Source organism: Aotus nancymaae, unplaced genomic scaffold (assembly GCF_030222135.1).
Source record: "Aotus nancymaae isolate 86718 unplaced genomic scaffold, 86718_ANA_hifiasm-v0.15.2.pri h1tg000016l, whole genome shotgun sequence".
NCBI lineage: Eukaryota > Metazoa > Chordata > Mammalia > Primates > Aotidae > Aotus > Aotus nancymaae.
The window spans coordinates 5,350,396-5,377,842 of NW_026988428.1; the positions used below are offsets into that span (position 1 = coordinate 5,350,396).

The window sequence follows — 27,447 nt, forward strand, 5'->3', positions numbered from 1 at the left end:
AGATGGTAACTTTTAAAGAAGTACTATTTAACTCTGGAGGCTTAGGGAAGTGGAGTAGGTAAAGAAGCTGTACCAGGCAAGATTTTATATGTAAATTTCCTGACACTTTAAAGTCAGAATTTCTTCACCCATTATCTAAAAAACAATCAGGATCACCAATGAAGTACTTAGTTCAGATGACCTCAGCTAGTAGGCTTCAGGAAGCAAGGGAATGTAAACTAAAACCAAACCAAGAGTCTTTGCCTGCTTAGAGCAGCTGACTTCAGATGCTTTATTTACCAGAAGCCTTTTAAATATGTCTATAAATCTGCAGATGTTCAAAGTTGTTCGTTTATTGTTTCTTTCCCATTCTTGTCTTTTGTAAAATCTCTCCAACTTTAATGGGTTTCACAGGAAGATTAAGGCTTGTAAAACATCTAAGCACTTGGCAGCCATTGACTTTTCTCAACACCAAGGGAGTCAGATGTTGTCAACCATATTTTACAGGTGCAACTGACTATGTCTCAGGGGCTACAATTAGGGCTCGGAAGTACCTGTAGGTCGACCTAGCATTTTTTTCAATCTAAAACGGACCTGATCTTCTTTACAAGATATGACTACATTACTTGCAAAATAGTTACTCTTTCCTTGCCTTTTTTCCCTCTGCAAGTCATAACAACACAGGAAACTGCAGCCCCAAACCCAAAACTCAAAAATGTAATAGAATTAAGTCAAGAGACTATAGCTGTCTGTGAATGTCAGTCCCAAATTTCTGTCCACACATCATGCAAATACATGATTTTCATCTGAATTATGAGAATGAGGATTCCATGCAGGAAATGACCCTCCTTTCTGTTACCCCCAGGTGAATAGGTTCATTACTGTGAAGATTTCTGGAAGTTTTGCCATCACCTTGGTCTACAAATGACATTCCAAAGGCTGAAGCTGTCTTTGGCATCTGTAAAATGCAAGCCTTTCCCTCCATACCTACCCAAGGTGGTAGAAATCACCTGGTAATTTCTACAATAAGGATGCTAGAATCTTTCCTAGTTAGAAATCTTACAGTGGCTGTTATGAACCTTACTTGTGAAATAAGTAACTTTTAGTTAGTTTAGAAAGAGGAGAGGTTAGAAGGTAAAAATTGGGAAAAAATGAATACCTAGTTCGTCTAAGGTTGTGATTCCTAAGCTTTTAGAGAAAGATTAGGAATATTCTGGCCAGGCATGGTGGCTCATGCCTGTAATCCCAGCACTTTCAAAGGCTGAGGTGGGTGGATTATTAGAGTCCAGCAGTTTTGGACCAGACTGGGCAACATGGTGAAACCCCATCTCTACAAAAAATACAATAATTGATCAGACGTGGTGGCTCACACCTGCAATCTCAGAACTTTAGGAGGCCAAGGTGGATGGATCACCTGAGGTCAGGAGTTCGAGACCAGCCTGGCCAACATGGTGAAACCCTGTCTCTGCTAAAAATACCAAAAAAAAAAATTTAGCCTGGCGTGGTGGCACATGCCTGTAGTCCCAGCTACTCAGGAGACTAAGGCAGGAGAATCTCTTAGAATCCAGGAGGTGGAGGTTGCAGTGAGCCGAGATCACACCACTGCATTCCAGCCTGGGCAACAGACTGAGACTCTGTCTTGAAAAGAAAAAAAAAAAAATACAAAAATACAAAAATTACAAAGCATGGTGGTATGCCTATAGTTCCAGCTATTTGGGAGGCTGAAGTGAGAGGATCACCTGAGCCTGGGAAGGTCGAGGCTGCAGTGAGTTGTGATAGGACCACTGCACTCCAGCCTGGGCGACAGAGTGAGGCCCTGTCTCAAAATCAAACCAAAACAAAACAAGAAAACCCAAGAACTTAATAAACATTAGCTAGTAATATTTTTTAAAAAGAGAGAATTAATTTCTTCTGCACTACTTGGTTGAATTGTTTGCATTTATATCATCTATTATCTCTTAAAAATAGAAACAGCGTAGGGCTTATATATTGTTTTATAAGTCTGATGAAATTAAGTCAATTTAAAGTTACTCTTTTAAGGCATTAGTTACATTCCAAAAAAAACATGGAGATGTTAGAGCATTGATAAAATTGTGGCCCAAAATAATTTCTCTAAATAATCATTTTACACTCACTAAATTTCTGTTGAGAAATTCCAGGCTAAGACTTTTGTTTGTCAAGGGGTGAGACAATAAACATGAGTATCACTACCTTCATGTAGATATGTAGTGAGTTAGCTTGATTTATTTTGATGAAACTTTTTAAACTTAGGCTGGAGTGCAGTGGCATGATCTCGGCTCACTGCAACGTTCACCTCCTGAGTTCAGGCGATTCTCCTGTCTCAGCCTTCCGAGTAGCTGGGATCACAAGCACGAGCCACCACGCCTAGCTAAAATTTTTTTTGTATTTTTAGTAGAGACGAGGTTTCACCATGTTACCTAGGCTGGTCCTGAACTCCTGACCTTGGGTGATCTGCCAGCACTGGCCTTCTTAAGTGCTGGGATTACAGGCATGAGTCACCACGCCTGGCCAAACTTTTGAAACTTTTACAAATGTTGAGTGCATTTATGTGAATGTGACACAAATTACAGAAAGAATATGAACACATATGAGATTTTTATTTTTAGGGACAGACATCAAAGCTGTGCCACTCTTTAGAATTACTATGGTTATTTTGAATATACTAAAGTTATATAGTTTTTGCCATGATTAGCGTCTTTCTGTCAAGCTGTCTTGCCTCTGGGTTTTTATGAACGACGTTGTCTGAAAAGAGCTCACACTCTCTCTCAGTCATTCCCCAATATTAATTCCATCTCTGGAGAAGCCAGGGACTTATCAAGACCTACAAAATGAAGTGTAAGCAACTGGGATTCACAACACAGAACACAGACATAAGCATGAACTATTTTGAAATTGCAGGCAATTTCATGTTACCCTAGAGGTGGTTTTCTCTTCCAGTGTAAGCTGGATTTGTTTTAGAGAGCCAAAGAGCCAACCTATTGAACACATGTAGGCCCATTTATATATTCACTGGAAGGAGCATTGGCTGACTTGTTTGTTTTGATTTTTTTTTTTTTTTTTTGGTATTTCACTTTTCCCCACTAACCATTGTAACCATTTTTAAGTGTATAGTTCAGTAGTATTACGTACATACACATTGTCATGCAACCATCACTACTACCAATCTCTAGAACTTTTTCCTCTTGCAAAACTGAAACTCTGTGCCCATTCATTAAACTCAAACTCTCCATTTCCCCCTTCCTCCAGCCTCTAGCCATCATGATTCTACTTTTATTTATTTATTTGAAGCAGAGTCTCACTCGCTCTGTTACCCAGGCTAGAGTATAGTGGCACAATCTCGGCTCACTGCAGCCTCCACTTCCTGGGCTCAAGCGAGCCTCCCACCTGCCTCAGCCTCCCAAGTAGCTGGGACTGCAGGCACACACCACCACGCCTGGCTAATTTCTTCTTTTTTTGGTATTATTTTTAGAGATCTCACTATGTTGCCTAGGCTGGTCTCGATCCACCCACCTCAGCCTCCCAAAGTGTTGGCATTACAGGCATGGGGCACCATGCCCGGCCTTCATTTCATTTTTCACTGGGCTTTTTTGAGTTGAATTCCTATCCTTTATTTGATATTTACTATACTTTCTCAACTCCCTTCTTGACTTCATGACTGGCTTAATTTACAAACATACTGGGTAGAGTGAGGGGTCTGTGAAAGGTAATGAACTTGGAAAGCAGCCTGCCTTTCACATTGGGCTGCAAAAAAAGCAGGTTGAAAGAACTGTTTGGGCCAGGCACAGTGGCTCACGCCTGTAATCCCAACACTCCGGGAGGCCAAGGCAGGCAGATCACCTGAGGTCAGGAGTTCCAGACCAGCCTGGCCAACATGGTGAAACCCCATCTCTACTAAAAATACAAAAATTAGCTGGGCATAGTGGCGCATGCCTGTAATCCCAGCTGCTCGGGAGGCTGGGATAGAAGAATCACTTGAACCTGGCAGGCGGAGGTTGCAGTGAGCCGAGATCACACTATTGCACTGCAGCCTGGGTGACGAAGCGAGACTCTGTCTCAAAAAAAAAAAAAAGAAAGAAATGTTTGGCATGAAAAATTGTTTCCTAAGTGTCAGACATCTACCTGCGAATTATGTGTACAGCTCCAAAAGTAGAAAGCTCAGTGGCATACTTGTTACAATTGTTGGTGTTTTGGTATGCTGGAGCCAGCCCATCAGATGTTCACGTGAAAGCTCAAACTACTGGGAGAAAATTAAACAAACAAAAAATCTACCTTCAAAGTGTCATGCCTTAACATTCTCCTTTGGAAATACTGTACAAAGATAATATAAAATATCTAAAAATAACCCATATTTCAAAAAGATTTGAAAAAAGAATACATTTTCACAGTTGAGAAGTTGATTCTTGCTATGCAAACTTGAACATTTATTTTTGAGGGATGGGACGCCTGAGAAAATCACAGATTGTAGGAGTTGTTTACAGAAGTTATGAAAACAGACTCTGATGATTATTTCATACCATTTGTGAATGTGAGAGATAAATGTGTCAATATTTATTATGAAAATAGCTTAAGAAGGATTTCCATGCATGTCGAGAGGTGTCTGCATTCTAAGTCTTTGGAAAATGATAAATTTCATGGCCAAAAAGGGTAGAAATTATGGCACTCAAACCTTCAGAACCGCAGTCCTTTGATAATTACAATATTGTTTTCTGATTTGGTTTCTCTGCTAATATTACCTATAACGTTTTCACACTTGTGAGATCCTTACACATTTCACAAATATCTTTTCTTATTTTAAATGTAATGTATTCAATATAAAAAATTAATTATACATTTTCGAGTCTATATAAATACAGATAGGAATATTTTCTCTTTGACTCAATATGGAATCATATAGTACATGCTGCCTTGACATCTGCTTTTTTCTCCACACTTAACATTCTATGAACATCAAAAGGCCTTTGTGATACTATTTTCCTTAAAGCTAAAGGCCACACATATGAAAAGGAAGCGAATTCCTCACACTGAGAAACCGTGACTATAAGCATATTTCATCAATTTATAAACATTAAAAAGAGTATCATTTCTGGTTTTTTTTTTTTTTTTTTTGAGATGGAGTCTTGCACCGTCACCCAGGCTGGAGTGCAACGGTATGATCTTGACTGACTGCAACCTCTGCCTCCCAAGTTCAAGTGATTCTCCTTGCCTCAGCCTCCCAAGTAGCTGGGATTACAGGCGCCCACCACCGTGTCCGGCTAATATTTTTTTGTATTTTTAGTAGAGACGGGGTTTCACTATGTTAGGCAGGCTGGTCTCGAACTCCTGACCTCGTGATCCACCCCCCTTGGCCTCCCGAAGTGCTGTGATTACAGGCGTGAGCCACCGTGCCCAGCCGAAAAGAATATCATTTCTAAACATTGGTTTATATTAAATATCTTTTTAAAAATGATCACCAGTTAACAGTGCCAAGTTCTTCTGTCAACTTAAGAGTTGAAAACTGGCCATGCACGGAGGCTCATGCCTGTGATTTCAACACTTTTAGAGGCAGAGGTGGGAGGATCACTTGAGCTCAGGAGTTCAAGATCAGCCTGGGCAATGTAGTGAGACCACGTCTCTACCAAAAATAAAAAAATTAGCTGGGCACAGTGGCATGTGGCTGTAGTCCCAGCCACTTGGGGAGCTGAGGTATGAGAAGATTGCTTGAAGACAGGAGGTTGAGGTTGCCGTGAGCCATGATTGCACCACTGCCCTCTAGCCTGGGTGACACAATGAGACCCTGTCTCAAAGAAAAAGAAGAAAACATAGGCATAAATCTTTATAATCTTGGATTCGGCAACGGCTTATTAGACACAGTACCAACAGCACAAGTGCGGGAAGATAAAATTGATCAATTAGACTTAATTTTAAAACATTTGTGTTGCAAACATATAATTAAGAAAGTGAAAAGACAATCCAAAGAATGGGAGAAATTATTTGTAAATCATATGTCTACTGAGGGACTTGTATCAAGAATATATAAAGAACTCTTACAACTCAACAATGAAAAGATAACCCAATTTTTTCAAGTGGGAAAAAGATCTGAATAGATACTGCCCCAAAGACAAATAAGGAGCCAATAAGCCTATGAAAAGATAATCAACAGGGCCAGGCGTGGTGGCTCACACCTGTAATCCCAGCACTTTGGAAAGCTGAAGCAGGAAGATCACGAGGTCAGGAGATCAAGACCATCCTGGCCAACACGGTGAAACCCCATCTCTACTAAAACTACTAAATTAGCTGGGTGTGGTGGCATGTGCCTGTAGTCCCAGCTACTCAGGAGGCTGAGGCAGGAGAACAGCTTGAACCCGGGAGTCGGAGGTTGCACTGAGCAGAGATCGTGCCACTGCACTCCAGCTTGGGCAACAGAGTGAGACTCCATCTCAAAAAAATAAATAAATAAGTAAAATACAGAAAAGATTTGAACATATTTCACAAAAGACAATATGACCAACAAGAACACAAAAAAAGGTTTGCATTCAGCGTGAGAGAAATGCAAATTACAACCACAATGAGATATCACCTACTACCTCAATTAGAATGGCTGTAATTAAAGACTAGCAATACCGAGTGTTGGCAAAGATGTGAAACAGCTGGCACTTTCATGCGCTACTGGTGGGAATAGAACATGTTATGGCAATAGGAGAACATTCCAGCACTTTATAAACTTAAACTTACACCTACCAGCAATTCCATGCGACCCAGCAATTCCACGCCTACGTATTTATTTACTCAAGCTGGACACTTATTTTTACAGACTTCTACGTGAATGTTGATAGCAGCTTTATTCATAATACCCTAAACTGGAAACAACCCAAATATCCATCAGCTGGTAAATGGATACACAAAATACATGCATACAATGGAATATCATGCACCAATAAAAAGGAATGAACCACTACACAAAAACAGATACATTTCAAAAACATGCTGAACAAAAGAAGCCAGACATGAATGAGTATGTATGGTATGATTCCAGTTATCTGAAACTCTAGGGAGGACCCGGGGGCCAAAGCGGAGGTTCTTGCAAAGGGGAAGGAGGAAAGTTTAGAGGCTGATGGAAGGGTTCTAAATCTTAATCATGTGGTGCTTACCCTTAAGGGGTCAATATTTTACTAAATGATACACTGTATTATTTTTTATTTTGTTATATTTAGAGATGGGGTCTCACTCTGTCGCCCAGGCAGGAATGCAGTGGTGCCATCATAGCTCACCACAGACTCAAACTCCTGGGCTCAAGCCATCCTCCCGCCTCGGCCTCCCAAAGTGTTGGGATTACAGGCATGAGCCACCACGCCTGGCCTGAATGACACACTTTAAAAGGTGTGGTCATTGGGCCTGGTGTGGTGGCTCATGCCTATAATCCCAGCACTTTGGGAGGCTGAGGCAGGCGGATCACGAGGTCAAGAGATCGAGACCATCCTGGCCAACATGGTGAAACGCTGTCTCTGCTTAAAATACAAAAAATTAGTTGGGCATGGTGACACCTGCCTGTAGTCCCAGCTACTTGGGAGGCTGAGGCATGAGAATCACTTAAACCCAGGAGGTGGAGGTTGCAGTGAGCCAAGATTGTGCCATTGCACTACAGCCTGGTGACAGTGCAAGACTCCGTCAAAAAAAAAAAAAAAGGTGTGGTCATTTATGTGTAAATTATACCTCCAAAAAGTTAATAAACTAAAAAACACTTCAGGAAAGTACGGATTCAGTGAAGGGCCAAGTAGAAGAGATCCGTAGACTAGACACACTTCGAGTATCAAATGTGAAAATTGAAGCTGGGTGCGGTGACTCACACATGTAATCTCAGCACTTTGGGAGGCTAAGGCAGGCAGATCACTTTAGCTCAGGAGTTCGAGACCAGCCTGGTAATATAATGAGACTGCAACCAGGAAAAAAAAAATTAGGTGGGTGTGGTGGCCAGCACGTGTGCTTCCAATTACTTGGGAGGCTGAGGTGGGCGAACCGCTTAAGCCCAGCCAGTGGAAGTCGGAGTGAGTCAAGACTGTGACACTGCACTCCAGCCTGAGGGAGTGAGACCCTGCTTCCCTCCCCCCAAAAAAAGGTGAAAAATGAAATTTTGCATATATGTGAAGAGACATGAACTAGAGAGTACTGAGGGATGTTGCCGAATCATCTGATAATGAGTTCTTATTTGTTGAAGTGGTACAGACAAAAAAGGTGCAGTTGTTTTCTGTTATTTTATTCATGTTTCTTTTTATAAGTACTACCTCTTTATCTTTCTGCCTCAGTCTGTTAATTACACAAACTCAAAAGCAAAAAACAAAATGCCTACATGGCCCGTGCACCTGTGGAGAGAGATAGTCATATTTCAGGAATTTGGGGGGTTCATATATTAATTTTTTGGACCTAATATGTGCAATTACTTATCATTTTGGGGGGAAAACGTCTTCTTTCTCCTTTTGCCTTTGTATCATTTAAAGATTTATTTCTCACAGATAGTGGTCACGCCTGCAAAATAGCACATCTTGTCAACTCCATTTATTGTCTCTCTTTGACAGCAAATTGTGTTTTTTAGCAATGCAGGGGGATTTTCTGTCAATTTCACTCTATTAAATTGAGAGAAAATTACAAGAAAGCCTCTCAGTGGTTTACTTTGGTTATAATTAACCAATTCAGTAAACATATAACAGGGAGAGGCTTTAAAAAGTGCAGTGCCAGTGTGCAGGTTTTTGACGTTAAAGATATTTTTGTGCATAGAAACTGTAATCGCTTTGGTTTTAAAAGCAAAATTCATTTTATTAGCAACCCATTAAAAGTCCACTCTTCACTAAGTTTTAAGGCCATTAAAAATCTATTAGGTTAGGTGCATTGGCTCACACCTGTAATCCCAGCACTTTAGGAGGCTGAGGTGGGCAGATCATGAGGTCAGGAGATCAAGACTATCCTGGCCAACATGGTGCAACCCTGTCTCTACTAAAAATACAAAAATTAGCTGGGTTTAGTGGTGCACGCCCCGAATCCCAGCTACCTGGGAGGCTGAGGCAGGAGAATTACTTGAACCTGGGAGGTGGAGATTGCAGTGAGCCGAGATTTCGCCACAGCACTCCAGCCTGGCGACAGAGCAAGACTCCATCTCCAAGAAAAAAAAAAAAAAAAAAAATTATTTATTCTATCTGTAAACTCTACTAAGATAACAATTGTCTTTACCTTTTCCTTAATAAATGTTTGCTTAACTCAAATTGAGCCGATTAAACTTTCTATAAAAATTAGACGCATACGGTTTAATGAATAACAACCCTTCATATATATATATATATATATATATATATATATATATATATATATTTGTATTTGTATTTGTGGTGTGTGTGTGTGTAGAAGATGGGTTCTCACTGTGTTGCCCAGGCTGGTCTCCAACCAACTCTTTTTTTTTTTTGGAAACAGAGTCTCACTCTGTCGCCCAGGGCTGTAGTGCAGTGGGGCAATCTCAGCTCACTGCAACCTTTGCCTCCCAGGTTCAAGTGATTCTCCTGCCTCAGCCTCCTGAGTAGCTGGGATTACCTGCCACCAGGCTTGGCTAATATTTGTATTTTTAGTGGAGACAGGGTTTCACCATGTTGGCCAGCTGGTCTTGACCTCAGGTGACCAGCCTGCCTCTGCCTCCCAGAGTGCTGGGATTTCAGGCATGAGCCACCACACCCAACCTGGTCTCCAGCTCTTGGGCTCAAGCAGTCCTCTCACTTCAGCCTCTCAAAATGCTGGGGTTACAGGTGTGAGCCACTGCACCTGGCCCCCTTCATATATTGTAAAGTGCATTTATAATTTGAATATATTTTGTTCCCCTTTAAGTTCTTCCCCTTTAAATATTTATAACCCTAACAAGCAAACATTCTCAAGTTCTTAATTTGGATAAAGCAAACAAATTAAATTTGGAGGAATTTCAAGTTCACTTAAATATTCCAATTATATATATATTTTTAATTGAGTCAAACTATCTTAAACTTAATAATCACAAATCTAAAATCAGTTTACTCAAATTTAAGTTGAAAGCCCAAAGGAAATCTCTCATATTCTCTAACGTACTGAAATCTCTTTAATATTTCAAACATAATAAATATACAAGATTATCTCATAACTCAAAATTTATTCATATACATTAAAGTTTTAATATTGTGGGATTAATTTATCTCTCTACTTAAATTTTAAACTTTTCTGAAGTGTATTTACTCACCAGATTTTGGAGGCTGAGACTCAAGAACTAATATACACATTTTTTTAGTGACTTTTATCAATGCCACAAATGGGTTCTCTGAGTCTTCTTTGAATTCATTGTGATAAGGAATTTCAAGTCCCTGCCCTTCAGATGTGGTTGATTTTTCCGGAATTCAAGGTAAAATCTCGACTTTTATTGCCCGATTTCTGTAGATCAAATTCCTCAAAACTCTCCCTCTTATCCACTTCAATAATCTCTTCATGGGTCATCGAATCCTGTGATCTCTTCATATTCTTCCTGATTTCTGCACACTTTCCTCTGGCTCTGCTGTAACATGCCAAAATTATGCAAATTACACTTGGATAATGAGTTAAGTATACAATCATACCTAATTCTATATGTAAGTAAGTAAATGTCCATATAACTATGTGAATATATAAAAATGAATATTATGACTAAATTATCAATAATTTTTCTAGTCACATTAGCTAAATAACTATACACCCAATACGTTGTGAAAAGATCACACATACTACTCATTATAACAATATACTTCAAAACCTAATGTCTTCATGATGTACTTCTTTTTTATTTTATTTTTATTTTTTGCAGTATAAGGATGTAGGCTTTTTAAAAAAAATTTTATTATTTTATTTTATTTTTTAAATTGCATTTTAGGTTTTGGGGTACATGTGAAGAACATACAAGACTGTTGCATAGGTACACACATGGCAGTATGATTTGCTGCCTTCCTCCCCATCACCTATATTTGGCATTTCTCCCATGCTCTCTCTCCCCACCTCCCCACCCCCTACTGTCTCTCCCCTATTTCCCCCTGACAGACCCCAGTGTGTGATGCTCCCCTCCCTGTGTCCATGTGTTCTCATTGTTCAACACCCACCTACGAGTGAGAACATGCAGTGTTTGATTTTCTGTTCTTGTGTCAGCTTGTTGAGAATGATGGTTTCCAGGTTCATCCATGTCCCTACAAAGGCCACAAACTCATCATTTTTTATGGCTGCATAGTATTCCATGGTGTATATGTGCCACATTTTCCCTGTCCAGTCTATCATCGATGGGCATTTGGGTTGGTTCCAGGTCTTTGCTATTGTAAACAGTGCTGCAATGAACATTCATGTGCATGTGTCTTTATAGTAGAATGATTTATAATCCTTCAGATATATACCCAGTAATGGGATTGCCAGGTCAAATGGAATTTCTATTTCTAGGTCCTTGAGGAATTGCCACACTGTCTTCCACAATGGTTGAACTAATTTGCACTCCCACCAACAGTGTAAAAGTGTTCCTATTTCTCCACATCCTCTCCAGCATCTGTTGCCTCCAGATTTTTTAATGATCGCCATTCTCTCCATCCAGCCTTGTTCCCTTGCTGGTGAGGAGTTGTGATCCCTTGTAGGAGGAGAGGCATTCTGGTTTTGGGTGTTTTCATCCTTTCTGTGCTGGTTTCTTCCCATCTTTGTGGATTTATCCACCTGTCGTCTTTGTAGTTGTTGACTTTCAGATTGGGTCTCTGAGTGGACATCCAGTTTGTTGATGATGAAGTTATTTCTTTCTGTTTCTTAGTTTTCCTTCTAACAGTCAGGCCCCTCCTCTGCTGTAGGACTGCTGAGGTCCACTCCAGGCCCTGCTTGCCTGGGGATCACCTGCAGTGGCTGCAGAACAGTAAGGGTTGCTGCCAGTTTCTTCTTCTGCTATCTTTGTCCCAGAAGGATATCCCTCAGATGTCAGTCTGAGCTCTTGTTTATGAGGTGACTCTTTGGATATACAGGGTTCAGGGAGCTGCTTGAGGAGACAGTCTGTCCTTTATAGGAGCTAAAGTGCTGAGCTGTGAGCTCCATTGTTCATTCAGAGCTGCTGGGCAGGTACGTTTAAGTCTGCTGCAGCAGAACTCATAAACACCTTTTTTTTTTCCCCAGGTGCTCTGTCCCAGGGAGTTAGGGCTTTATTTATAAGTTTCTGTCATGCTGCTGCCTTTTTTCAGGACTGCCCTGCCCAGTGAGGAGGCAGCCTAGTCAGTCTGCCTGCAGAAGCTTTGCTGAGCTGCTGTGGGCCCCACCCAGCTGCTGTGTGAACTTCCCTGCAGTCCTGTTTATATGGGTATAGTTAGAACTGCCTCAGCAATGGCGGCCCACCTCTGTAATGGCGGACTCTCTCTGTAATGGTGGGCTGCCTTGGCAATGGCAGGCTGCTTCAGCAATGGCAGACTACCTCCATAGTGGTGGACTGCCTGGGTAATGGCAGACGCCCCTCTCCCACAGAGCTGGACCATCCCAGCTTCAGCTGTGCTTGCTGTGAAACTCTCAATCCAGAGCGTTTCAGATTGCTGTTTTTTTGTGGGGGTGGGACCAGCCAAGCCTGATCACCTGGCTCCCTGCCTCAGACCCCCTTTTTTTTTTCAGTTGAATGGGTGACTCTGTCTCCCAAGTGTTCCGGTCACCTGTTGAAAAGGCACCGGGATCTGTGTGATTTCCCATGCAGCGATCCACTGTGCCGGCTGAAACAGCCACACTGAGATTAGTAGCACATTTTTGCCCAGGAATCTCCTGGCCTGGCTCCCTGTTTCAGTCCCCTTTTTGATCAGTTGAATGGGCGACTCTGTCTCCCAGGAGCTCCAATCACCAGCTAAAATGGCGCCCGAACCTGTGTATTTTGTGTGGAGACCCGCGGCGCCGGCCAAAACAGCCGTGCTGGCGACCTGTGGGGCTCCTCCACCTGGGAATTTCCTGGTCCGTGGGCAATAAAAATCCATCTGGAAATGCAGCATCCACTCACCCTCTGCACTTTCGCTGGGAGCTGCAATCCTGAGCTGCTCCTAATTGGCCATCTTGGATCCACTATCTTCATGATGTACTTCTTAGAAACTTCTGCTAAATAGAAAGTCAACATCACAAACATTAAATTTCCTACTTATGCTCTGGTAACATTCTACTTCCATCTAACACAGTCACTGTGCTGTATGGTAATTGTTAACCAACCAGTTCTTCACTGACTGAGCTCTTTGGTGGAGGAAAATGGCTTTTTCTTCCCCCTTAATTGTAGTCAGATATACATAATATAAAATTTACCATCTTAACCATTTTTTTTTTTGAGATGGAGTTTCGCTGTTGTTGCCCAGGCTGAAGTGCAATGGTGCAATCTTGGCTCACTGCAACCACTGCCTTCCGGGTTCAAGGGATTCTCCTGCCTCAGCCTCCTGAGTAGCTGGGATTACAGGCATGCACCACCACACCTACCTAATTTTTTGTATTTAGTAGAGACAGGGTTTCACCATGCTGGCTAGGCTGGTCTCGAACTCCTGACCTCAGGTGATCTGCCTGCCTTGGCCTCCCAAAGTGCTGGGATTACAGGCATGAGCCACTGTGCCTGGCCTCTGTTTCTTTCTTTCTTTCTTTTTTTTTACTTCCTCTAAAATTGCAGAATAAGCTTCTGTTTCTTTATGTGTAAAAAGGACAAAAATAATACCTACTTCACAAGGTTGTGTAAGGATGAAATGAGACAAACTTGTCAAGTTTTTGGCACTGTGTTGACCAATCTGTAACTCCTTAACACAAGATCATTAATGTTATATTCCACCTCTAAGTGAGAGATATATGCTGTTTTATTATGTGTCTAAGAAACATAGTGAGATTCCCTATATCTGTGGGTATATGGAGAGGCTTGTTAATTTCCGTAACTTTTAAAAAATGTTTATTTCGGGCCGGGTGCGGTAGCTCACACCTGTAATCCCAGAACTTTGGGAGGCCAAGGTGGGTGGATCACAAGGTCAGGAGATTGAGACCATCCTGGTTAACATGGTGAAACCCCATCCCTAATAAGAAAACAAAAAAATTAGCCGGGCATGGTGGCACATGCCTGTAGTCCCAGCTACTCAGGAGGCTGAAGCAGGAGAATCACTTGAACACGGGACGCAGAGGCTGTGGTGAGCCAAGATTGTGCCACTGTACACCGGCCTGGGTGACAGAGCCAGACTTCGTCTCAAAAAAAAAATGAAAAAAAAAATTACTTCTATTTTAACTAGCCCAACAGACCCAATTTGTGGAAGGCTGAGCCAATTTCTTTTTAGCACGTGGTCTATGGGTCCTCCTCATGGTAACTTTGTCTTTCCAATCCCTTCCAATAAAGTCAGCACAGTCCACCGTGATGCACATTTAAAGTTAAAGTTGCCAATAAAACCTTCAAAATGCCAGTTTATTGAATAAAGCTGAGAAGAGCAGTAAACAAACCAAACATGCTTTCATCCAAACTTTAAAATTTGTATTTTTTACCAACTCAGTAACTGTTTTCACATAAGAAGTCAGTGCACAGGAAAATGCTGGTTGTATGGTAGTATTTAGATGTCTTGAAATGCTGAGGGCAATGAACAGACACACAAGCATTTTAAAGTTTAGCTACAGATCAATTCACAAACCTACGAGGTCCCTGTGGAGTCACACTTTCTAGTTCCAATTGCTCCTTTTAGACACAAGCAAGTTGCTGCATTTTTTGTAATGATTCACAGTCACCATTTATGGTACTGAAATACAGCGGCAAGTGTAAACATCCCTTCATTTCCAGAACCATCCATCCCAGCACTGAAGTATGCAACATGCATCTAAGAATAAGGACAGAATTATTTTTAAAGCCCATTTGCTACTGATAAAAATGTGAATAGAGAAAAATAGTGTCTCTGCAACCCTGTGCAGGCTTTTTTTATAAGGCTAGAGCAGACTATAAATTAAAAGTGATATCCAGTCAAAGAACTTACTTCGAGCACTATCTACATAAGTCGTATTTGACAAAAGAAATAAAATCACTCATAGTGTGAGGCAACACATAAGCAGGGTATCAGAGAGTTTTACCTACTATCACATTCTATAAAATAACAATTTACAAGTGAACTAGTATTAATATATCCCTTTCCCTAACTTTTTAAGCTTTGTTTCTAATTTTTGCAGAAAGTGCACCTTTAAAATCATATTTGTGGTGACATTGGTAAATATTTGTTTTTCTTTTAGAGATGGTCTCACTCTGTCACCCAGGCCAGAGTACAGAGTACAATCATAGCTCACTGCATGCTCAAACTCCTGGGCTCAAGAGATCCTCCCACCTCAGCCTCCCAAGTAGCTGGGACTACAGGCATGCACAATGAGGCCTGGCTAATTTTTTTATTTTTTGTAGAGACAGGGTCTTGCTATGTTATCCAGGCTGGTCTTAAACTCTTGATCTCAAGTGATCTTCCCACCTCAGCCTCCCAAAGTGCTGTGATTATAGGCATGAACCACCATGCCTAGCCAACATTTAAAAAATAGTTTCCACATACAGCATTGAGTGAATATTTTTCATTGAATACCTGGAGTCATTTCCATCTTCGTCCTTCCTCATAGAATCCTGGGTTTATTTAGTGTCTGCCCATTCCCTCAAACACCCAGGTGCCTTGAGGGCAGCTGACCCCAGCCAAAGCTCCAGAGATGAGCCCTGCTTGATTTAAGGCAATTGAGAATTTTCATGTATCTGGCAAGTCATTGGTCAGTGGGGTTGGGGGTGAGCATGTGACACAAGACATAGTGAATCCCAGGCTTTTGGTTTGGAATGCTGGGGTCAGAAGCCACTCTCCCCTGTAATGGTTGTTCTGTGTAGGCGTGAGACCTGGAGCTGACTGGCCATCTGTCACCTGCCTGCAGAAGAAGCTGACACAGAAGATGAAAGGGATGGATATGGAGCCCCTGGGCACTGCCATCCCCAAAGCCCTGCCTTTACACTCCCAATTGTGGGAGCCCATAAGTGTCCTTACTAAGCCAGTTTGAGTTGCATTATTTGAAGCCAAAGAAAGGCATCCTTACTGATATAACACGTGATACAATAGGCCTTATAGGTTTGCACCTTTATTACCCTTTTATAGTCTCCATGGTAAGATATTAGCAGGCCGGGAGCAGTGGCTCAGCCTGTAATCCCAGCACTTTGGGAGGCCAAGGCAGGTGGATCACGAGGTCAAGAGATAGAGACCATCCTGGTCAACACGGTGAAACCCCGTCTCTACTAAAGATACAAAAAATTAGCTGGGCATGGTGGCGCGTGCCTGTAGTCCCAGTTACTTGGGAGGCTGAGGCAGGAGAATTGCCTGAACCCAGGAGGCGGAGGTTGCGGTGAGCCGAGATCGCGCCATTGCACTCCAGCCTGGGTAACAGGAGCAAAACTCCGTCTCAAAAAAAAAAAAGATATTGGCAAGGAGTTAAAGTAAACCTGAGTATTTAATCTATCCTATGATAACTAAAAGTCCCTTAATCCTTTTTTTCAGTAATTTATTTAGTTGTTTTTTACCTTTAGGATTCTAAACATACATTTTTAAAAGAACTTTTAAGGCCGAGAACAGTGGTTCATTCCTGTAATCCTAGCACTTTGGGAGTCTGAGGTGGGCAGATCACGAGGTCAGGAGTTCGAGACCAGCTGGCCAACATGGCAAAACCCTGTCTCTTCTAAACATACAAAAATTAGCTGGCGTGGTGGCAGACGTCTGTAATCCTAGCACTCTGGGAGGCCCAGGCGGGTGGATCACCTAAGGTCAGGAGTTTTAGACCAGCCTGGCCAACATGGCGAACCCTGTCTCTACCTACTAAACATACAAAAATTAGCCTGGTGTGGTGGCAAGTGCCTGTAGTCCCAGCTACTTGAGAGACTGAGGCAGGAGAATCACTTGAACCTGGGAGGCAGAGGTTGCAGTGAGCTGAGATCGTGCCACTGCACTCCAGCCTGGGCAACAGAGTGAGACTCTGTCTCAAAAAAAAAAAAAAAATTGCTTTCTCTGTATGTTTTGGAATTTCGGATTCCAAGCTCATCTTGAGTGGAAGGTTTTTCCTTTCTCTTTCTCTCTTTCTCTCGGTGGGTGTGGGTGTGGGTGTGGGTGTGTATGTGCAGATGAGCATCTCTTCCCATTTAGTGGTTGAACCAGGTCTAATACTGGTGGCTTGGGTATTGCACTTCATGAATATTAGGACTATTGTCGATCCAGTCTCCAGGCCAGCAAGCCGTTTAGCTTAGTCCTGGTTGGGCAGCCATGGCTGTGTTCTCTCACCTGCCTGGTCAAGAAGCATCTTGTGAGCCTTGGCCAAGTAGGAGTAGACAGCAGCTGTTCTAGCCTCATGCGGAGTGGTGGACGCCCTACCCTGGTTCTTGGATTCAAGAAGCAAAACAGGCAACATCCCCTGACCCTGCTCTTCAGCCCGCAGAGAGGCATTTTATTTTAGTCTGTTTTCCCGCAAGAGCTAAATTCACATCTGCTTTTGCTGCTTCTAGACCTAGAGCCAAGCAAGCTTGTGGCTTCAGCCCCACTAGTCTATTGATTGGGCTTCCATGAACAGGGTGATCATCTCGGTGTGGAGTGCAGCTTTGTCCTTTAGATTGCTTCCTTTTCTCTTTTACCTCTCATTGTGATGTGTTTGAGGCAGGAGATTAGAAGATTTGCTCAAAGCAAGAACTTAAAATGCGTTTTTGAGCAGAAGTAGAGGGCTGTAGCTTTAAGCTTGACTTTTACTAATTTCACAGACATGTAAGAATCAGGGATGTTCAGAATGCCACTCCAGGACCCTGATGTTGCCACGCTGTTTACTTGCCATGGGTAGAAATGGAGGAGTCAGTGGTCATTGGAAACAAGAAGAGTGTCACTGAAAACTGGGAGTTCGAGAAGCCTGTTCTTATAGGGTGGAGATCAGAGCTTTAATTCAAATGTATCTGATTTATTTGATATAAATCCCTGCCTCTGGTTCTCAGCTCTGCAGCCACCCAGCCACTGGAGAAAGTGTTGTTGATTCTCTTGCTACTTCTTATGGCCTACCCATGTTTTATACCAAACCACACACTCTGAAAGTTCTTTTTCTTTTCTTTTTTTTAGTCATTGTGCTTTTCAGGATAAAAAATAGCTAACTCTGGAAATAGCATTAATACATTTCGAGGAGGGGCAAGTGGAGGACTCATTTTACCAGATGTTAAGGTTTTTATGAAGTGATAGTAACTAAAATATTGTAATATTGGCACCAGGCTAGTTAAATAGATCAATGGAACAGAAATAGAAAGACCTGACCGACCCAGGCACATAGGGAAACTTGATACACAACAGAGATGGAATTACAAACCAGTGAGGAATGGATTATTGAATCAATGGTGCTGGGACAACTGATTATCTTAGATTCCTACTTTCCATAATAAACTCCAGGTAAAGAGCTAACCATGAAAAGCCAAATAATAAAACATTTAGAAGAAAACAGCAGGAGAATTTTTTTTTTTAATCACTTTGAGGTAGAAAATAAATTCTTTTTGTAGGGGGATGGTGTTTTGCTCTTGTCACCCAGGCTGGAGTGCAGTGGCACAATCTTGGCTCACTGCAACCTCCACCTCCCAAGTTCAAGTGATTCTCCTGCCTCAGCCTCCCAAGTAGCTGTGATTACAGGTCCAGCTAATTTTTGTATTTTTAGTAGAAATGGGGTTTCACCATGTTGACCAGGCTGGTCTCAAACTCTTGACCTCAGGTGATTCACCCACCTCAGCCTCCACTGTGCCTGGCTGAAAATAAATTCTTAAACCAAATGCACACCAAAAAAACACAAACATAAGAAACAGGATTAACTAGTTTAACTATATTAAAATAAAAATCTTTTGTATAAAAAAGGACACCATAAGCAGAAGGAAAAGACAAGCCACAGATGGAGACAAAGTTAGCAAAACATATGATTGGCAAATAGACCCTTTGCTGAACAATATGGCAACATCTAGTAAAGTTAAAGATACGAATAATCCAGAGAAATTCTATGCCATAGGAAATGTGCAAAAATTTCATTGCAGAAGTTTGTTGCAGCAAAAAATAGGAAATTATGTAAATGTCCATCAACAAGAGAATGTATCAGTTGTTTGTTGTGGACAACTGCCATTGGCTCTTACGCAACATCTACACCTCCCTCCTAAGTTTGTGGATTCCCCTACCTGCTGAGGCAGAGTCCCCTCCCACAATAGAACCCCAAAATACCAGATTCTCTCTCTCTCTTTTTTTTTTTTTTTGAGACAGAGCCTCGCTGTGTCACCCAGGCTGGAGTACAGTGGCACAATCTTGGCTTACTGCAACCTCTACCTCCCAGGTTCAAGCAATTCTCCTGCCTCAGCCTCCGAAGTAGCGGGGATGACAGGCATACACCGCCACGCCCACCTAATTTATTTGTATTTTTAATAGAGACAGGGTTTCACCATGGTGGCCAGGCTGGTCTCGAGCTCCCGACCTCAAGTGATCCAGCCACCTCAGCCTCCCAAAGTGCTGGGATTACAGGCATGAGCCACCACACCCAGTCCCAGATTCTTGATTTCCCAGTTTCTCCTGCAGCTAGGACCCAGGCATACGACTCAGGCTTCACAGATCAGATATGCCTGCCCCAGACTCTCATACAGCTGCAGGGGCTGCCTGGACTTCCAGGGAGGAAGGGCAGTGGCTCCACTTGGCTTCCAGTGGCTGTAATGGCCGTGGTTCCGGCAGCACTGTTCTGGGTCAGGAGGACCAACAGTGCAAGTCGTAGGGTCTACCCAGCAGCCATGGCTGTGGTGTTGCTATTGGACACATTCTACACCATAATTAAGGACATTTTCCCTGGTAGTGGAGACTCTGAACCCGAGTCTTCCACTTTTGCAAAGGTCTTCCAAGTTCCTTAATACATTCCTTTTAGCTTGCTTAAATTAACCAGTTTGTTTCTGTTGCTTGCAAATAAAAATCCTAGTCCTAATAGATTATGGGTTATTACACATTTATATGACATACATGAGAATGACATATACCAAAATTAGGGTAAAACATTGAGTGAAATCAGGTAGGAGTCTTTGGGGCTTTCAGCTGTGTCTGAAATTGTAACAATGGAAAAATTATAAACATGCATAGCAAACGGAATAAAAAATTAAGATTTGATAAAGCTGGGTGGTGTGCATGAGGGTGTTATATTATTCTTCATATTTTTATGAATATATGAACTACTCCATTATATGTGCACACCAACACACATATGTAAACTTTTACTATAACTCAAAATGTACTATTCTGAGCATTTCAAAGAAACAATATTCTACCGATATTATGTGTTTGTTTTTCCATGAGAGAAGATCCATTTCTAAGTTAGCCTGCATCTAAATTCACTAATAAACATCATGCTGAAAAAGGAAAAAAATATATTGAAAATAGGTCTGGTGGGGCATTATGGCAAATGGTGAAATAATGTATTGTATTTGCATGCATGGGTTTTCTTATGCCAAGTGGGTACTGTAAATTACCATCATTTCACAGAAATGTGTTTCTACTAAGGAAAGACATCAAGACATTTCAAAAAGCATGACTTCAACAAACATAGCTGGTCATTTATCACACTAAGTTGCTTCGTGCATTTGTTTGCTTCAGCTGTTTTAACAAACTACCAGAGCCCAGGGGACTTAAATGACAGAAATTATTTTTCTCACAATTCTGGAAGCTGGAAGTCCATGATCAAGGTCTATAGCATTAGTGCCTGATGAAGGCTCTCTTCCTGGCTTGTGGATGGCCATCTTATTGCTGTGTCCTCACGTGGCAGGCAGCAAATCCAGCTCCCTGGTATCCTCTTCTTAGAAGGACACTAATCTTATCAGATGAGGATCTCACCCTCACAACATAATTTAACCTTGATTACCTCCATAAAGGCCCTATCTCCAAATACATTGAGGTTTGGAACATCAATATAAAAATTCTGGGGGGACATGTTGAGTTCGCAGCACTCAGTTAAGGGTAAAGTAACTGAAAACACCCAGCACTTTAGAAGGCCAAGGCAAGCAGATCACTTGAGGTCAGGAGTTCGAGACCACCCTGGCCAATATGGTGAAACCCTGTCTCTCCTAAAAATAGTAAAGTTAGACTAGCATGGTGGCACATACCTTTAATCCCAGCTACTTGGGAGGTTGAGGCAGGAGAATCACTTGAACTTGGGAGGTGGGAGTTGCAGTGAGCCAAGATCACTCCACTGCACTCCAGCCTGGGTGACAAGAGCAAGAATCTGTCTCAAAAATAAATAAATAAATAAATAATACTGAAATCAACAGTGAATATTTTAATGATACTAAAATGTATTCCTGGCCAGGCACAGTAGCTCATGCCTGTAATCCCAGCACTTTGGAAGGCCAAGGTGGGAGGATTGCTTGAGATAAAATATAAGCCCAGCCTGGGCAACATAGCAAGACCCCATCTCTGCATTAAAAAATAAAAATAAATAAAAGGTACTCTTCTAGCTACTTAGAAATGCCAGTCTTAAATAACCTAATTAAAATATTATATTTTTAAACAAATTTCAGCATCTCATAAAATTCTTTAAGCTAATTAAAATTCATGAGAGTTTGGTTTTATATGCTTCACAATGCCCCTGGAAGTTTTGTGGAAACACAAACTTACCCCTACATAATAGATATTAATACTGAGGCACAAAGTGAGAAGATATTTACAATCACATTAAGAGTAAGTGATAGGCGGGGCACGGTGGCTCACACCTGTAATCCCAGCACTCTGGGAGGCCGAGGTGGGAGCAGATCACTTGAGGTCAGGAGTTCGAGACCAGCCTGGGCAACATGTGAAGCCCCATCTCTACAAAAATACAAAAATTAACTGGGCATGATGGTGGGTGCTTGTAATCTCAGCGACTTGGGAGGCTGAGGTAGGGGAATCGCTTGAACCCAGGTGGAAGAGGTTACAGTGAGCTGAGATGGTGCCACGGCACTCTAGCCTGGGCAATAGAGCAAAAACTCCATCTCAAAAAAAAAAAAAAGAGTAAGTGACAGATTATGAATCCAAATTTAGCTTTCTGATTTTCATTCTGGCTGTTGGGAATTCTGTCTGTCCAGAATGAAATGTCGATGCTTTACTAAAGCAATCACTTGTAATCCAGGGATGTCCTTTCTGTCCTTTCATTTCTTTAATGTGATTTCCAACCATTATATTTCTAGGGTTCCTCTTCCCATGGAAAGCAAGGATACCTGGTTTGCTTCCCAGTTGGTTTGTCCCATGGTCCTAAGGAGAACATTGTGCAGGGACATAGGGGACACGTGCCCATGTAGCCCTCACAGCATCCCGGCAGTGACAGACCTGGCATACGATCACCTTATAAGCAGCCAGCTGTACTCGGGGCCAGGTCATCGTAATCTATGTCTTCTCTTCCACAACAAAGGACAAGATTATCAAAGAAGTGGCCAAAGTGTATAGGGAGCTGAATTGATCTAGAAGCATGCCTTGGCTTCAGGTGACTGTCCTTTGTATAAAGACAAATTGTGGAAAAATGTTTACTTGTATGTTTAATCTTAGCACAGTTCCTTAGCCACACAGGGGATGGTGGAAGGAATATTTTCCCCACCCTTTTTTGTTTTCCATTTTTTTCATCTCTTTTTTTCTTTTACTTTTTTTGTTTTTTAATTTTTCTGCTGGCTTCTTAACATACTTGTTTTTACTGAGGTATGACATTCATATAATAACGATCACAAATCTTAAGGGTGTATAGCATAATGAATGTTTATGTATATACACATCTGTGTAATCACCACCCAGATCAAATATAGAATTCTTCCAGGCTTGAAAAACCTCTCTCCTACTCCTTCTCGTTGAATAACCTACCCACATGCCCACCTCCAGGAAACCACTATTCTGCCTTCTACCACCATTTTTGTCTGTTCTAGATCTTCATAGACTCACACAGTGTGTACTTGTTGATACATGGTTCATTTTAATGCTTCTTCTGCCAGAGAATGGGAATATTAAATACCAGTTATGTGCCAATATTCCCCCATTCTGTGTCCATAGCAGACATTACTAATACATCATTCTTTTTTTTTTTTTGACAGAGTTTTGCTCTGTTGCCCAGGCTAGAGTGCTGTGGCATGATCTCAGCTCACTGCAGCCTCCACTTTCTGGGTTCAAGTGATTCTCATGCCTTTCAGCCTCCCAAGTAACTGGCATGAACAACAACATCTGGCTAAAATTTTTTATATTTTTAGTTGGGTTTCACCATGCTAGCCAGGCTGGTCTCAAACTTCTAACCTCGAGTGATCCTGACCTCAGGTGATCTGCCTGCCTTAGCCTCCCAAAGTGCCAGGATTACAGGTATGAGCCACGGCGCCTGGCCCTTCATTCTTTTCAACTGAGCCTAGACTGGGCCCTAAACTCTTTTTTGCTGATTGTACACCAAATAGCCACCACCAACTGATCTCAGAAGCCACTTATGAAACTAAGTTTGGACTATATCACTGCGACTTTTATTTCCTGATTGTCCCTTCTTTCCATTCCAACTGCTTCTGCCTATTTCAGGCCTTCATCACCCCCCAACCTAATTTTCTCCAACGCTTTAACTAATTTCCTGCTTCTAGTTTTGATCCCTTTCATCTTTCCTACCCATTGCAGGATGTTCTTTTTAACATCCGAACATGTCTGCATCACTCTTCCGCTTAAAAGTCCATGTCATCCTAAAGAACTTGGACTTCCCTTTGGGCCAAGTCCAAGTTCCTTAGTGTGACATGGAGGGCCCACTCCCACTGAGGCTCTCCCTGCCCTGCCTGTAGATGGCAAATATTGCTTTCAGATCTTTAAAGGTGTCAGACTTTCAGATAAACTTCCCTTGATCAGACAAGAGAAGGCCTCAGAGAAAGCCTTCTTCTGCCTTCATCAATGCAGATTCTCTACAGATGCAAATCTCCCCCACAAAAGACAGCTCTGCAGGGTGACTTCTATTTGTTGGCTCTCTGAACAGCCATCTCAAAATATGCCAAAGAAGTATATTTTGGGGTGAAATATTTTTATTTCCTTCAGTCCTCACTTTGAAACTTGAAAAAGTTTCACATCTGAAAAGCCAAGTTGATAGCTTTGCAGAGATTTGGGTGATAGGCTGCAGAGATAAAGATAGGCAAAGGAGTGGAAAAAAACAAATTGGGATAAGCAAAAATGGGCAAATTTAAATATATCATTCTGGATCTTCTTGAATCAGTCTCTCAGTCCTAAGAATAAATCAGTTCAGTTAAACAGCTGTGTCCCATTCTAGGCGGTGGCATTGCAGATGGGCTAGGCCTCCAGAGATGACGCAGGCAAACAAACGGATCTTTAATGAGAGGCACAAAATGTAAATTTTGACCAAGGACATATCATTTTGTACAGCAGGGCTGACAGCAACCTTGCAAGGAGGTCATATGTCATTTTGTAACTCTGAAAGCTGAAGAAGGAGAATCTGGACGGTATTGGCTGAGTCCCCTAAATTTCCAAAAAGTTGATCATTTTTTAGATCAGAAAGAGGAAGGGAATGATCCTGTGACTAGAGAAATGAAAGAGAATACAAATAAGAATGAAGAAGGTTATAAAACACAGACAACTTGGCCAAGAACTCTAATGTCCTCCAAAAGAGTTGCATGGCTGGATCAGGGACTTAGCTATCTCTTCCTTCTCTTTCATTACATCTAACCAGGGAACCACAAGGCCTGCATGGTAGTGAAGTGATTGAGCTGTACCTGAAAGGTGAACAGCAGTAGATACTCTGGTGGAAGCATCAGTGTATAGACAGAGCTCTTCCAAGGATGGCCTGAGCCACAGAGAGTATGTGGTGGGTTCTGGGAGTACAGGGAGGACAGCCTTGCCTTCCCAGCCTGCTTTGAAGTTGGCTTCCTCTGCCCATTAGGCTTCTTGATGGGTAAGACTGTATCATGTTCACCATTGTAGCCCCAGTCCCTATCCCTGGGCCCAGCTCATGATAAACATTGAGAACATATTTGCTGAATGAATCAATGAATGAGTGAATGGTCTCTCAGTCTGATGGCCATGGGCACTGCTAATTCTTTCTTGGTCTCATTGGAGGTGTTTCTAGGATGATGGGCTTTGTAAGCTGTTGAGCTAGGTTTCACTTGCAGATACAGAGAAGCTGGGTGGATGAGAGGGTAGAATCACAGCTAAGGGGGGTCAGACTTCTCACTGGGACAACAAGGTCTATCCCACAGGCCACAATACCTTCGGATATAGAGAGGGTATTATTTATGTACCCCTTTCTTTTTTATCTTTTTTTTTTTTTTGAGTTGGAGTCTTGCTCTGTCGTCCAGGCTGGAGTGCAATGGTGCAATCTTGGCTCACTGCAACCTCTGACTCCCAGGTTTAAGCAATTCTCCTCCCTCAGCCTCCCCAATAGCTGGGATTGCAGGCACCCACTACCATGTCCAGCTAATTTTTGTATTTTTAGTAGAGACAGGGTTTCACCATGTTGGCCAGGCTGATCTTAAACTTCTGGCCTCAAGTGATCCGCCTGCCTTAGCCTCCCAAAGTGCTGGGATTAAGGCATAAGCTACCATACCTAGCATCATTAAAGGATCTTAAACAGACAAGTAACATGAAGAAACTTTTTTGTATGTTAGAAAGATCATTTTGGAAGAATGGTATGGAAACGGTCCAAGTGACAGACCTTAACAGGTCTTAACAGCATTTAACCAGGAGGGAAATGATCAGGCAGTAACAGTGGATGGGAATGGAAAAGGATGCTGAGTGTGAGTGACAGTTAGAAGTAAGACTCTGTAAGATCTGATATGTCAGTGAGGGAAGAATTTAAGGTGTCTCTAGCTTCTCACCTGGACACTTAGAATAGTAGCACTATTTTTTGAGATACAGAATTCAGGAGGAGGAGGATAAGAAATGTCTTGTTATCTATTACTGCACAACAAGCCACCCCAGGCTGGGTGTGGTGGCTCATACCTGTAATCCCAGCACTTTGGGAGGCCAAGGTGGGAGGATTGTTTGAGCCCAGGAGTTCAAGATTAGCTTGGGCAACATAGCGAGACCCTGTCTCTAAAAAAAAAAAAGAAAAATAAATTAAAAACTTGGAAGTTTAAAACAACCTAAATTTACTCATGACCTTACTCAGGTCTTGGCAGGGATGGCCTCTTTCATGTAGCACTGGCTGGGACAGTTAGAGTACAGCTGAAAAACAGCCTCCTTCATTGGGCTGGCAGGCAGTGCCACCGTCATTGGGAGCTGAGTTATGACTGTTAGCCAATGGCCCCCTTTCTCCTCATGAGGGCCTCTCCACATAGCTGCTCAGGCTTCCCCACAACATGGCGTCTGTTTGAAAAAGGAAAACTCCAAGAGGTGAAGATGGAAACTATACATCTCTTAACGTCTGGCCTCAAAAGTTACACAGTCTGTTATTTTCCAAAGCCTGTCACAGGCCAGCACAGATTCAAGGGGAGTAGAAATAGACCTCCATCTCTTGATGCATAGAGTGGCAAAGAATATACAGCCATCTTCGATCCACCATAAGAACAACTGAAGAAAAAGATGAAAGTTTCAGGTGGGTCATGTTGAGTTTGAGGTGCCTGAGTGACATCAATGTGGAGACGTCAAGAAGTAGGCAAGTCAGTGCACAGGTCTGGTGCTCAGAGGAGAGCACTAGCTTTGATAGACTTTTAGTCACTCGGTAGACATAAATAGTAGTTAGAATTATGGGTTATCCAAAGAGTGTGTGAAGAGAGTGAATGGCAGGAGACAAGATGTGAGCTTTTAGTACAGTAGATATTTAGAGGTCACGTAGAGAAAAAGTTGTGCATGAGATGAAGACTAGGAAGCAAGACCTAGACAAACAGAAAGAAGACAGAAGACAGAGTGATCACAGAAACCCAGCCGAGAGTTGGAGGAGATGCTGTTCAATAATTTCAAATGCTATAAAGAAGTCAAGTAGACCAGGTGCAATGGCTCACGCCTTAATCCCAGCACTTTGGGAGGCCAAGGCAGGTAGATCACTTGAGCCCAGGAGTTCGAGACTAGCCTGGGCAACATGGCGATACCCCATCTCTATAAAAAATACAAAACTTAGCCAGGTGTGGTGACGCATGCCTATATAGTACTAGCTACTCAGGAGGCTGAGGTAGGAGGATCATCTGAGCCTTGGTAAGTCAAGGCTACAGTGAGCCGTCATTATACCACTGCACTCCAGCCTAGGCAACAGAGTGAGATCCTATCTAAATAAATAAATAAATAAATAGGTCAAGTAATATTAGAAACATGAAAATGTCCACTGGTCTTAGCAATACAGAGGTCTTTGGTGAGCTTATGAAAGCATTTCTAAGGGAGAAATGAGGATAGAGTTTAAAATTTTCCATTCGGCTGGGCGCAGTGGCTCAAGCCTGTAATACCAGCACTTTGGGAGGCCGAGGCGGGTGGATTACGAGGTGAAGAGATTGAGACCATCCTGGTC

The 27,447-nt window shown here is 42.1% G+C and overlaps 1 long non-coding RNA gene across 1 annotated transcript; it reads right to left on the reverse strand.

The window, feature by feature from the left end:
• Positions 1-6,723: 6,723 nt before the first annotated feature.
• Positions 6,724-13,088, reverse strand: LOC105728923 (uncharacterized). Its single transcript, XR_010342908.1, has 3 exons — positions 12,998-13,088; positions 10,223-10,531; positions 6,724-6,836 (listed from the first exon to the last, which is right to left on the reverse strand). It is a non-coding gene; the product is annotated as an uncharacterized LOC105728923 (long non-coding RNA).
• Positions 13,089-27,447: the final 14,359 nt, after the last annotated feature.